Below are 14,527 nucleotides of genomic sequence, written 5' to 3'. Positions count from 1 at the left end.
GGTTTAGAAGTCTAAACAAAATAATGTCAACTACCTCCCTTTGTCGCTTTGCTCTATTATCCTCAGAAAAGTCAAATATATTTGTTGAACTAGAGCTGCTGTCCCTGAATTCTTACTGATCTGGAATGTAATGAAATTTTCTCCCTCAAAATAACTTCTTTAATGTACAAACTACATTTCAGTTAGCTTCAAAAGATTCAGTCCTACAAAAGGAAGGGGTGTTTTAAGTTACTGAATACTAGGTAAATTTATTCCAGAAATTACTATCTTGTACAAATCTCATCATTGTCTCTCTTAATGTCTCTTGGGATTTCTAGTATTGCACATATCTTTGCCTTGCTACTATAACACCCAAATTAAAAATAAAACACAATAATTACAATTATGAACTGTCATCTCTGAATTATAAATGAAAGAAAAGCAAATCTGAGGGGAAAAATGTTAAAGCCACAAGCAAAAAATAACATTCATCTCAGTCAGAATACCTTTTATATATCCTTCTTTTAGAGAGTTTGGACAATGGTAACATCTTTGAAAACATCATGGAGAAACTCTCCATCCACAAATTCAAAGACAAAGTGTATTCTTTCCGGAACTAGAAGTCAGCTTTCCTTGAATATGTCATCAATAGGTCAAGACTTTTCATTGTAGGGTAAGTGCACTTCATTTTGTAGGTCTTTACACTGATTTCTTATACACTATTTCAATAACTCAACACATTTCAAACCAAAGAAAATTCTTAAGAGAAGATCCTGAAGCTGTTATCTTAAACTAGTTAAGTTAGTGGAAATTAGAAATCTCAAATTCAGATAAATGCAACTATTTCTCTCTATTCACAAGGAAGTGTCACCTCTCTAGAATTTGAATTTTAAACAGTAAAAACAATGTAAGATGGAGAGTTGCCACCTTTTCAATAAAAGCAGGATTTAAGCATTCTATTTAGAGAATGACAAAACCATTTTAATGACATTTCCTTTGTACTGCTGTGCTGGTTTTGGCTGGGATAGAGTTAATTTTCTTCATAGAAGCTAGTATGAGGCTATGGTTTGAATTTGTGCTGAAAACAGTGCTGATAATACAGGGATGTTTTAGTTTCTGCTGAGCAGTGCTTACACAGAGTCAAGGCTTTTTCTGCTTCTCACACCACCCCACCAGCGAGTAGGCTGGGGGTGCACAAGAAGTTGGGAGGGGACACAGCTGGGACAGCTGACCCAAGCTGACCAAAGGGATATTCCATACCATATGACGTCATGCTCAGCATATAAAGCTGGGGGAAGAAGAAGGAAGGGGGGGACGTTTGGAGTGATGGCGTTTGTCTTCCCAAGTAACCGTTATGCGTGATGGAGCCCTGCTTTCCTGGAGATGGCTGAACACCTGCCTGCCCATGGGAAGGAGTGAATAAATTCCTTGGTTTGCTTTTCTTGCATGTGCGGCTTTTGTTTTACCTGTTAAACTGTCTTTATGTCAACCCATGAGTTTTCTCACTTTTACTCTTCTGAGTCTCTCCCCCATCCCGTCGGGGGGGGGGGGGGAGAGAGCAGCTGGGTGGGGCTTAGCTGCTGGCTGGGTTTAAGCCACAACAACTGTCTTTGCAAAATACTGACATAGTAGCCTTAAAGCCATATGGTGTTAAGTACTTGCTTTGGGAGGGGGGGGGGGAGGGAAAGAAAGAAAAAAAAAGTGTGTAAAAACAAAATTAAAGGTCTGAGACAGAAGGGCTACAGAAACTGAAAGAAGAATATGTCATTGTCTACATCAGAACAGGTACAGTTTCCATTGCAATCAATGTTTTTGCAATCTTTTCTCATACATGAAGCCAAGTTAACATCCTCAGTCCCTGTGTAGGTCTCAACATGAGCTAATCCCCAAGATTCACCCTTGGGGAATGTCACAGAGTGCATGTTGCCAAAGCCAGACCAAGGCAGCCAACCACAAAATAACAACGTTAACCCTCCAAAGACTGTACACTCTTCAGTGTCACTGAAGCTGCATGACACAGGTGTTTAGAGTTTGACTGAAACTACCTGCAATCATCCTTTCATTGACTCAGTATGTGCACGTGTTGGTTTTGTAACTGGTGAAGACACTCAATAAATATGCAATAGGCATTTAATTGCTTCTGCTCTTGAGAGTGTGGAATCTCAGAACGTGTTTCTAGTTTCTGTTCTAGATTGTTGGGTTTTTTGCTTTATTTCCATCTTCTGAAGGACTTTTAATGTCACTATAGCTTAATGGCATTTGAAATTTTATTTCAAGGAAGTCCAAATGTTATTACATCCCATAGAAAGCAAGTTTCTAGTTCTGAGAATCATCTTTGTTACTTGCACAATTCTTAAGAAGAATGTTTTAAAGCTGAATTATCATCAAAGGAGTCTGTCTGTCTCTGGAAGGATTTCTTCTATCTTTTTAATTATTGTAAGGAATTTGTTTAAGCTGCACTAGAAACCTAAATAACTTCTCAATTTTTAACAGCACTTTATATGGCATTATCCATTTCTATAGAGAAGACATAATATACTGCCTAGTCTTCTTTCCAAATTAAACTGTTAATGACTGTCAGTCACATAGCATTTTATTAATATTTTTAATAAGAAGCTCTTCATTAGTTCTTTCAAAAAACTCTGTTCACTAGATATCAGTAAATGTCAACTCATTACTCATTGGTCCTAAAGGGCTGAGAAAGGAAAGGAAAGGCCCCTACATATTTTATTAAAATTTTAAATAGATGCCAAGTGTATTTGTGCCTAAGTAAGAATTCTAAGGTTTGATTTTCATAAGTATACTGTCCAGGGGAAAAAACCCACAACACAACCAAACAGCGGAGAGGACTCAAACTGAACTTTGGCATACTCCTTGAGACACTTTATCCCCCAAAGTCCAAGAAGGGTTTACTATTTATGAGGCCTGAAGTAAATGTCAGGTAGCAAAGCTCCAAATGGGAGATTAGAACAGTGAGTTGTTTCCATGGATGGCTGTATTAGAGATGGTAAATTTGGCAGAACATCTGATGCCACAAATGAGAAAAGCCAAATTAACCTCTGACTCATAGTCTTCCAAGAGTCTTGCCTCAAACTCAATAGTCAAACTATTTGTTTGACTACCAAAATGTTTTTCAGGTAATCAGCAGTTATTGGAAAGGGAGTATTAAAACATTAATTATGTATTTGGGAAAGAAATGTAATATTATTTTAGACCAAAATAATTGCAAATTGTTTAAATTAATAAATATTCACTAGAAGACCAGAAGATCCTAGATTCAACCAGGGAAAATAAAAGTTTGAAACTTAAAAATTCATTACAAAATTTGTAATGGTCATATCATTCATGGATACTTTGCCCTGTGCTTTAGGAATCTTCAGCACATAACCTAAGCAGAATTATGTTTTTTGGTGAGAAATCTTTGTTATGTTCTTGCAGCACAACTGACAATGCTTTTTGCTGATACTGATTTCAGATAAGAAGTTGATCAATAAGTGAATATGTAGCTAATCCACATTTTTTAGTTTGATTGTTGCTTTATTTGCTCTTCAAATAAAAAACGTTGTCCTTTTAAATACAGTTGTTATTTATTCATTGACCAGTTCCTCAGCTAGTGAGAAATACCATAGCTTAATCCACTTCACTACAATTACATTGATCTTTCACATGACAAAGTTAAAATAATTAGGGCACGTCTAAGTACCTTACTTTCTTTCCATTTCCATTGTCTAACTTGATTAATTTCAGTGGCCTAGTTCCTCATTTATTTGGACCAGTGTGTTCAAATTCAGATCTTAGTAACCTGGATTGTCCCCTGGAGTTGTGACCTCTTCAAGACAGACTAATGACTTCACTGTAAGATGTTTTCAGGAAATGCTGCTGGTACTTGAATCTTGGTAGAATCGTATACAGAGGAATAATCCTTTCAGCCCCAAGGCTGTCAGCTGGTACTTTCACAAGCATTTAATTCACTTATTAATTTAGGGTTACCAACTGCTCTTTTTTCACAAGGGAACACCTCTTGATACCAATGCCAGCATAGACTGAGGATAGAATGTATCTTTTATAAAAGAAAAGGAGTAAACACGATGCAAGAAAACATACCTTACCTAGAATTTGGAGAAATCATCTTTTCCTTACCTTATTTACCATTCCATTACCATTCTATTACCATTCCGTTACCATTCCATTCTCCTTACAAAAGCTGTGAGAATCATTAACACCAGATGCAGTACAGGAAATACATTTTAAGGTCAAATGAGTTCATTTCCACCTGACTTGACGGTCATTCTATGTGCTGAAGAAGGCCACTAGAAGGCTTGATCCTCAAACTGTAGCGTGCTGTCATGTTTGAATCCCTAGGAAATAAAGGACTCCTGCAAATTGCAGATTTTACTGGTCTGCAAAAGTCATTGGGATAACTTAAACCCAAGCGTGATATTCCATGGTTTATAGACAGTTGTGCAGGACTACCATCCTCTCACATCTATCCAAGGAGAATGGACTAACCAAAACCAAATACGGAGACAATCTGCAGTATTAAGTACTGTAAAACTCTGCATATATCTGTAATGAAACAGTTTGTTATCTGAGTCTATTTAGTTTCCACACCATCAATTTGGTCTTAAATTGCAATGAGTACTCGCCATAATTGTTCAATTTTCTTTCTCTTTATTCACTTTGGGTTGTTGAGAACCCCAGGTATTCTAGCTACTTGCTGTCTACAACATGCATACACACACAAATTTATATAGTGGAATGGAAAAAATGCAGTTCTCTGCAATGTAATTATTTATCTAAAGTATCTAATTTTAAGGGACAATTTTATTTTATCGTTAACTCATTTTATCTGCAGAAATGCATTTGAGTAGTAAATGCTGTGTAATAATCCCCTATTGTAAATTGCCATTCCTTCTGAAGAAGGGACCATACTTTTCTGCTTCATCTGACCTGTGTTTTTAGGAAAATAACTTCTGCAGAGGCAAAAGGTATCTACTTTACACAAGAAAGAGATGGAGAAGGATATTTTAAGATGACTGACTCCAGCCTGAATGACATCTAAGGCAATGCAACTGTTGAAGATTATCATAAGTTTTATTTAATCTTTCTATATTTTGTGTTTGTTAGTGGATAAACAACTATAAGAACATCTTGATTTAAGAAGTTAGCCTCTATGTTAACGTTATGTATGGGTCGCTGTGCTACTTGTTATCCAAGGCTGTGTTGCTTGAAGTCCCTATTCTCTGTTAGCCTTAGTCCTTATTTTCTGGACCATAACCAGAGCCCCTAGGTTCTGTTGTATGTAGGATGAGTTATCTGACAACCTGGCAAGGTAGGTATCTAGCTGGCCAACTTGGCAACAAAACTTACTTTTAAGGTATCCTGAAGTGAACTGCCTTCCTTATAATATTAAAAGACATACCCACAGGTCAAGAAGACCCTTGTCCAGGTGAAGACCCTTCCCCTGCGCAAGCGTAGTAACAGAGGAGAATGACACAGCAGATATTATAATTATATGTAAATCACTAACCAATCATTGTAACTGGGTATGTACTACCTTGTAGTTCTTGTGTATAAATGTAACGGTGATCTCAGCATAGGTGTGCTTGATTTGTGGAAATTCCACCTTGCACCCGGCGCCGCAATAAAGAATGCCTGCTTTCTAAAACTCCAAATTGAGTCTTAGAGAGTTTTTCATCTGCTGACTTACGGTAACACAACTGGAGACAAAGAAGTGAGAATGATGCCTCTCTACACAAGGCAGATATGGGTTTGAAGATAATAATAATCCTCAGAATTGGTTGAAACTTCATGATCAATCTTTTGACAGATCCAGTTATCCATTTCTCTAAAATATCCATTATGTCTTGGGAGAATGGCAATACTAAGGATATGTGCTCTGAAGTAAGAAAAAGTCTGTCACTTGTAACTTGTCACTTGTAAAAGAAATCCTGAAGAGAACCACAGCTTACCGGTGTGGGCTTTATATATTACAAATCAGTGTTTGCAGTCTGATAAACTTTAATTTTTAGACACCCATCATGACTCTTAAAGTTAAAATTAATGATTAGACATGTAACAATGTATGGTGATTGGAGGAAATTTCTAAGGGTTAGAAAGAAAAGATGCTTCAACTTCAAACCCCTGGACTGTTTCATATTTTGAAATGTTATTTTTAGAGTGAGGAATAACTTTAATACTCTGAGCAGGGCTTGAATTTAGGTATGAATTAATAAATTAACTTTTCTATATGTTCCAGAGGTTATTTCATCATGTATACAAAGCTGGCCACCTCCAAAGGAGGAATAGAGATTTCAGTGTGATCCAGGGCTGAACTGGCTTATATGGAGTGTAGTCTGCTTCTGTTGCCAGTGAATTTGACTAATTTTCTAAAAGAGAAAGGTAAGTTTAATAGGCTTTGGCCTAGAACAGGCTTTTTCATGTGTGTCCTCTTTGGAAACCTCATTATCATGGGATAAAATCCTCTAAAATGTTCTGAAACTCAGAGTTTTATTCCATGAAAATTTCACTTGACCATATAAAAGGTGTGTTTAATATTTGTATAGTTACCTCTATTGTCTATAGCCTCATGAGTCAACATCCTTTCTGACAACACAAAAAATGTGAACTAGTGAATGAGTGATAATTCAGTGCATAACCAGCTTTCAGAAACCTCTTTCTCTATATCTAGACTCATGCATGATCCAAACCTAATTTTTTTTGTTTTTCTGTTTGTTGTTTTCTTTTCAACAGAGCCTCTGCCCTTCTGCATTCAATCTATTCTGGATTCTATATTGTTTGAAAATCTGAAATAAACAGCTTTTCATGGTTTGTCAAATTGAAACATTCTAAAAAAATTTAAAAGAAATTTTGCCTTGTGGAGGATCTGAAGGTAAATATTACCACCTACAAGAATTTGCATAAAAAGCCTAATGCTTTGTTTTTCTGCACAGAACTTGATCTTCATTATCTTACAAGTAGAACATAAATATCGGTATGATACTATGGGATTTTATCCCACTGATGAGGTAGTTAGGCCTCCGTAATATACCACTGGCATTTGTGATGACGTTTCCAGCGGTTGCAAAGCTGTCGTAATTATCTAATGACTTTTTTCTGTGTGGGAGCATGGAGCTCCCAAAAGAGGGTCTAATCTATTAGCTGTGCAGACCATTAGCTATATCCAGATTCAGAAAGCCATGAAGATGAGTTTTACCCTGTGTCACAGACTGCTTATAAGACAGACATATCAGCTCTCCACTTTGCTTAGATATATAGTGTGTTACGAATAGGATGAGAAACAGTAAAAATTAAAGAGTAAAACAGATGAATCAATGAAAAAAACCCAAGAAATCTTCCAGGGGCTCTTAAAGTATTCTTTATTTCCCATTGTACTAGATGGCCTTTTTACTATTAAAAATGTATAAATGTTGAAATCTAGTGCGCTCCCAGAAGTTCTTCACAAACTACAATAGTCATATGCAAATGGTGCTCAAAATGTCTCTGCTGCTGTAAATACCAAGGCTAAACCACAGCGATATATATTTTTCCCAGTAGTCTGATTATATTTGCAGGGTGATGCAGTGAAAAGAGATTGGAGAACATGTTACTTTTACTCACTTTACTCTGTGTGTGTGTGTGTGTGTGTGTGTGTGTGTGTATATGCGTGCATGCGCATGCACGTAGGAGGGGAGGTGTATCCCATATGGGATTAATCGCAGAGTATGATAATTCAGTCTTCATAACTTAAGGGTTGTAGGTGTGCCAGCTATAGGATGGATGGATGAATGTAAGCTATAGCCCAAGGAGCCCAAAGAGTTCCAAAGCGTATAAGAGAGTGTTTGAAGTCAAGCCTGAGCAGCCCAGCTCCACTCAGTTGGCTTTTTAGCTTTTCTTTCAGTCCAGTGAGACTTTCTTGCTTAATGTTCAGCTTGTGATGAACGGATTAACTGAATTTGAACTTAGGCCATATTCTTTACATCTTTGCATGCCTTTTGATACAAGTCTATTGTTCCTCTTCAGGCAGCCATACTCTCCTTCTTGCATATTGGCACTGCAGTTATCCAGTTTACATTTTATGTTGATTGCTGAGAAAATATTGATTAAAGACTTTAGGTGTCATCATGAGTCAAAAAGACTTTGTTAAGGCTTCAAGATGAATTGGAATTCAATCGTGCATTTCTCTGCTTACTTTTATAAAATGATAACAACATAATTTACCTTTATTTTTTTTCCCTGTGAGAAACCATGGGATACTAGTAAAGAATATTTAAGGATTTCTGAGGCAATTCACCTGATCATAGCTGGGAAAAATCTATAAAAGGAGGATGATGCAAACTGTCAGAATAAAGCAGTTGGAGAGGTGATATGACTGGCAGCAACTGTGTTTCAGATGGAAACAGTGTAAAATAGAGAAAAATAGACAAAACATTTCCAGATTTGAAAATCAATATTAGTTTGGGTGAATTTTCATAGAATATCTAGCTCATATTTGGGAAAAAAAACAATGGGGAGACAATAGGGTGTCATTCTTCAGCCCAAATATCACTGGGAAGTAATGTTTACATGTTATTTGTAGCATTTAATGCTTGTGTCGTGGTTTAACCCCAGTTGGCAACTGAGCACCACGCAGCCGCTCGCTCACCCCCCCCCTCCCATGGGATGGGGGAGAGAATCGGAAGGGTAAAAGTGAGAAAACTCGTGGGTTGAGATAAAAACAGTTTAATAGGTAGAGCAACAGTCGCGCACGCAAGCAAAGCAAAACAAAGGAATTAATTCACTACTTCCCATGGGCAGGCAGATGTTCAGCCATCTCCAGGAAAGCAGGGCTCCCTCACGCATAACGGTTACTTGGGAAGACAAACACCACCACTCCAAACGTCCCCCCTTCCTTCTTCTTCCTCCAGCTTTATATATTGAGCATGACGGCACATGGTATGGAATGTCCCTTTGGCCAGTTTGGGTCAGCTGTCCTGGCTGTGTCCCCTCCCAGCTTCTTGTGTCCCTCCAGCCTTCTCAGTTGGTAGAGCATGGGAAGTTGGAAAGTCCTTGACTAGTATAAACACTACCTAGCAACAACTAAAAACATCGGTGTGTTATCAACATTGTTCTCGCCCTAAATCCAAAACACAGCACTGTACCAGCTACTAGGAAGGAAATTAACTCTATCCCTGCTGAAACCAGGACAGCTTGTTCTTAAGTAAGTTACACTATACTTAAAAGCCAGTAATGAACAACCATATTGTGTAAGCAGAGAGCCATCAACTGGACTGTGACTATTTGCAGTGAGTTCATAATTTTTGACAGATCAAGAATTATTTCCTTAAAAAGACTGACAGAGGTACATTATGTTTGGTTATTCTGATTTTTCAGTCTGCTTTCAGACAGTTTTGGATGATAGAAATCAATTATTTACATATTGCTTTTTGGGGTACGTAGTTTGTTAATTTTTTGTTTTCTCGAGATTGACCTTAAAAGGTGAAATCCCTGCCTCCCAGCTGTGACTCACCAGTTTGGCAGCACTGTCTTCCAGTGCCCAGCACAGCCAGCTGGCTTTGCTCTGACTAGTGTGTTTCTAGGCCTAAATACTAGGATGCAGCCAAGTCCCTAAATACTAGCAACTGGACAGGGTGGATAGGAAGCAGATTTTGATACAAGCATGGGCTTACACCTGGCCTGAAAGTGCAGTGCTGATGTAGCCTTAAATCCCATGTTCATTAAGTCCTGCATATAGTAAACTATAAAATGTCATCAAGTTCTTAGGAAACAGAAAAAAAGAAAGCCACTGAGAGAAAAAAACAAAAGTTTGTACTGTATGTACACATAGTGCATAGAGAGACACTGCCCTAAATACATTGTTATTGGTGCTCTTCTATGAACAACCCTACCCACTATCATCATACTTGGAAATCTTTTTATATAATCCTTGTTTGGCAGTAGCTGTGAGGAAGCCGTACATCGTGATCTTGGGAAAGTGAGGGCTTGTCATAGCCCACATGCCACAGGACACTGGAAAGGGGGTACACATGTTCAGTGCTTTGCTCAGGGCTGACATCTCTCTGCACATGACCTGGGTCTCTGTCTTTTCTTTGAAAGCCGATAACCTCAAGCGTGGTTGCGTTGCTGTTCCCAGTCATGCCTCCCTTTCTCTTCCTCCAAACAGAAATAAGCATTTTGTTTTGCCTTACTTCAGTGGAAAATTCTACACAGATAAAAGTATGTAAGTAGCTTAAACACATCTGTCATTGGCACATGCAACGTTTAAGCAGAGCTGTAAAAGATATCAAAGAATTTTGCTTGGTCTTGAAAAGTGACAGTTACAGAGATGCCAGCTGCTTTGCAGTCATTGCAAAACCTATCTCCAGAATCGTTTTCTGCCTTTTTACAGAACAGAGCTGACATCTGAAAGACATGTCTGTGGCACAACAGTCTCTACAGAGCTGCACTGAAATCCTTTTTGTCACCACAATGACAAAGCATAATAAAGTAATAATGATACTGATTCAAGAGCATCACAAGCACAAAGTCATGAAAAGAAATGCTACCAAATGCTTTTGGTATTTTTTCCCCTGTGCTGTGACTCCAGGCCTGCAAATCTTTATGCACATGAAGAGCAAAGCACAGTGGGACTGTTCATGTGCCTCAAGTAAAACACAGGCTAAATCTTTGTAGGCCTGAGACTTTCAGTTCAGGCTGTCTGTACATTAATTTCCCTATACATATATATTATATAATGTATATAATATATATATAGCAATTGCTACTTAAAGGAACGATTTGCAATATGAAATCTATTTTATTTTAAAACCACATATTGTTCTTGCATTTGGCAAAAGTGTATCAGAGCTCTAGTTCATTGTTTTTCTTTAATTTGAAGTCATTGAGTTTAGTGTCATTCAGTCCAATGTATTAAAAAAGCTTCAGATGTGAAATCCCTTGTGAAGGTCTCAATATTAGAATTGGAAATGCTAAGTTTGCCTCAAAGTCCCTAATGTAAGTGTCTGAAATTTTACAGTTGTTTTCTTGTACTGAGTGTTTCGACAATTCCCTGGAAGGAAAAGTGCAAGGTGATAGGTATGGCTGCTTCTGTGTCATCTCTTTTTGTCTGTGCCTTCAGATGCCACATTTTTTCTATGCAGTCACATGCAATAGAATACATTGGGTGTTCAGTGTTTGGGACAGGCACAGACCAGGCCATGTGAGCCCCTTTACAGTGAAAGATTACCTGGGTCTACTATCCCGGGAGTTCGGCCTAAATCAAAGGATGTGATCAGAGGTGTATGTGGTTTCCCAGAGGTATGGTACAAACGCATATAAAGATCCTTCAAAACAGATCAACAAGTTGCTTTACAAAACCATCTCTCTCAGCTGTAGCAATAATTCCTAGGAGAACAGGGAATGACTAAACAGTAATATATGCCAAAGGTTCAGTTCAGGACAGAAAATTCATTTTCAATTCTTCTTCCAATAAAGCTGTTAAAAATAAAGCTGATAACTATTCCAGACACAGTGACATATAGTCCTCAGGCCCCTGGGCTTGGCTCTCCACCCCTTTGGCATCAAATATGCTAGATTCTCCTCAGTGGCTTCCCCTCTCTATTCCCTTGAGAATCTCAGACATTTACTGGACTCTGGCTTTGAGTCCCTGATTGTAAGGAGAGACAAATACTGGTGTTTCCAGATGCCCTTATCCAGCCCAAATGAGCTTTCATTCACAGTGGATTGTGCAAATGTTCAACAGGTAATGTTCCATCTCCTTTCCCACCTGCCTTGATGAGAACTGAAAGAAGAAGTGACATATCACAAGTGTTTTCAGGGACATCCAATTTAGCAGCCACTACGATGAATGGGATAGGTCATACCTCACAATGCAATCATTTCAAAGTAGCAGAGAGCTGCCATTCCTTCTATCGCCATGGTTTGTGAGGCTACCTCTACAGTTGTAACAGCTAAAACCTTTTTTTGATAAAAGCTTTATATTCTGGAAGAGAACAATGTAATGCTGTACTGATGCACAATGACTGAATCTGGACCGGCTATATGTTTCCTGGTGCTTTCAAAGGAGACAAAGATTGCTATTCAGAACTATTTCTAATGAGGCAAAACCAGAAGTCTTCACAGACCTGCGAAAGCTGAAGGGGTATGAAATTTTGTCATAAGTGGTGGAGCTGAAACCTACAGCAGAATGGAGCTGTGACTGAAGTGAGGTATCTGTAATTCACACCAAGGATGTAAACTCCTTGGATGGATGTAAACCTTCCTGCATCCTAGACAACATTTCACAGCCACTGGCTACTTTGGATTTTCTTTTACACTTATCTTAGATGAAATACCATTTTCATAGGCTGGGATCAGATTGGAAGTGTTCTTTGGAAAAGGAATTCCAGTCTTCCCCATTTCAAACAAATGAAGTTATACAGCCAGAGTGACAGCATTTTCTTAAAAACGTCTGACAGCAAATCTCACTGAAAAAGTGATATTTTGGTACATTGGGATGTCACTATTTATGCATCCCTTGTAGCAACCTGCTAAATGTACATTCCCTTAACAGTCAACTATATGCCTATATTCAGATACATTAGTTTAATTGCTGGTGAAAATGGTGAACTCTGGTGGAGAAAAAGTGAAAAAACATGACACAAATAAAAGCTGAAAGAACTACACGACTGAGTCGTCAACAGCCAGAGATCTTTTTCATTACCCAATGAGGGAAACTAAGGCTCAAATCTTTTCGGTCTCTCAAATGTCAGCAGAGTTCTCAGCAGCCATGTGCTGAGGTGGAATGAGCATGTAAAGGTGACCAAAGGCACCTGTTTCAATTCTCTAAAGCTATAAATAGTCTCTTGGTTGCATCACAGATTTATTTTTTTCAGAAGAAAATTTAATTTTAAAAAGACTGAACCTAGCTGTTTTTTCTCCCTACCAGAATGGTTATAGCTCTGTATAGTGGATAAAATTTCCAAAGCAAGTAGTGCTTTTTATATTCCTATTTTGTGAGTGTGCGACTTGAGACAACATAGAGAGGCCTGTTTTGAGTTGCTTTCTCAAAAAAAAATTCTATGGCTCTTTTAAGCAGAATCAAAAAATGAAGCAACAAAAAAAACTGAGGCAAAGAAATGTATGAACAAAAGAGTTATAGATTTCCTTCCATGTATGTCATTAAAGAGACAGTCTTCTACAGCATTGCTTTTCAAACTTGATTTTGTATTCTGAAATGCTAAACTCAGAACTAACTAAATGAAAGCATTAATAATGTGTCTTCTATCTATGCCATATATTTTTATTTCTGTGGATTGTTTTCAGAAATGTCAGAGTCTTCTCTGTTAATACAAATTATCATGCATCAGTAAAAACATGCAATTTGGTATAACTTTGTTTTCTAATTAGAACTGGAAGGCTTGCTTTGAAATCTAGCTGAACGAACTAGAGAAGCTAAGTAATGCAGCTGAAAGCTGTGGTATCTCTTTGTTGTATTTCAAAGTCCCGTTTTAAGATTCTCTCTTTCGAAAACAAACAGTATCTCAGTTTTAAATTTCGCATTTGTGTGACATTGTAGAGCAACATCTCACCTGTAGCAAGCAACTCAATGCAAAAATATAGTTTAAAACCACTAGTTCTTCCCATCTCTCACATGGAACCAACACATAGTATCTATATGTACCTAATATATACCCATAGTACCTAATATTTATGTAATATCTATATATATATTATGAGATATGCAATAAGATATATATAATATCTATAATATCTAACATACATAAACTTCAAATAACTTTATATATATTGGCTATGATCCTGAAGGGATCTCCTGAAAGGAAACTTGCAAACATGCTATGTTTATAGCAACTTTTTGGTTAGAAATTTCATTTAAAGTCTTCAGTCTCTGAATTCAGTTGGGAGGCTCAGAGAGAGGATATTAGGCGGACACATGCATTTTTGCAGGTGCAAGAGAATAAATGAAGTCTTTAATTTTGTTAGCTAGGAGATACATTTTAAAAATATGCTTTCCTTATTTAAAAGATCAAGTTGCGAGTTCATATGAGCCGAAAGTGCATACCCGAAACTTAAGCACACGAGCAATACAGTTACATACATAAGAAATAAGTATTCATACTGGCCAAGCCCTATGCCTGGCTGGTGTTGTCATAAACATAGCATATAAATTTTGCCTTTTTAGACAAAAAATGTTCAGTCTTTGGGAGGCACGCTGGGTTGCTGTCATCATTTATCTAGTTAAAAGCTGTTATTCTGTGATGAAAAGGAATTGATAGAATAGCAGAGCTGCTCAACATCGTTGTAGAACAGTTTGTTCTAAGGATGCACAAAACGTTGGAAGTTGGACATAGACTCATAGAATAGTTTGGATTGGAAGGGACCTTTAAAGGTTGTCTAGTCCAACCCCCCTGCCATGGGCAGGGACATCTTCAACTAAATCTGGTTGCTCAGAGCCCCGTCCAACCTGACCTTCAATGTTTCCAGGGATGGGGCATCCACCACCCCTCTGGGCAACCTGTGCCAGTGTTTCACCACCCTCAGTGTAAAAAAT

The sequence above is a fragment of the Pygoscelis adeliae genome, unplaced genomic scaffold (genome assembly GCF_000699105.1).
Source record: "Pygoscelis adeliae isolate BGI_AS28 unplaced genomic scaffold, ASM69910v1 Scaffold140, whole genome shotgun sequence".
NCBI classification, from domain to species: domain Eukaryota; kingdom Metazoa; phylum Chordata; class Aves; order Sphenisciformes; family Spheniscidae; genus Pygoscelis; species Pygoscelis adeliae.
This window is presented reverse-complemented; position numbering follows the sequence as displayed.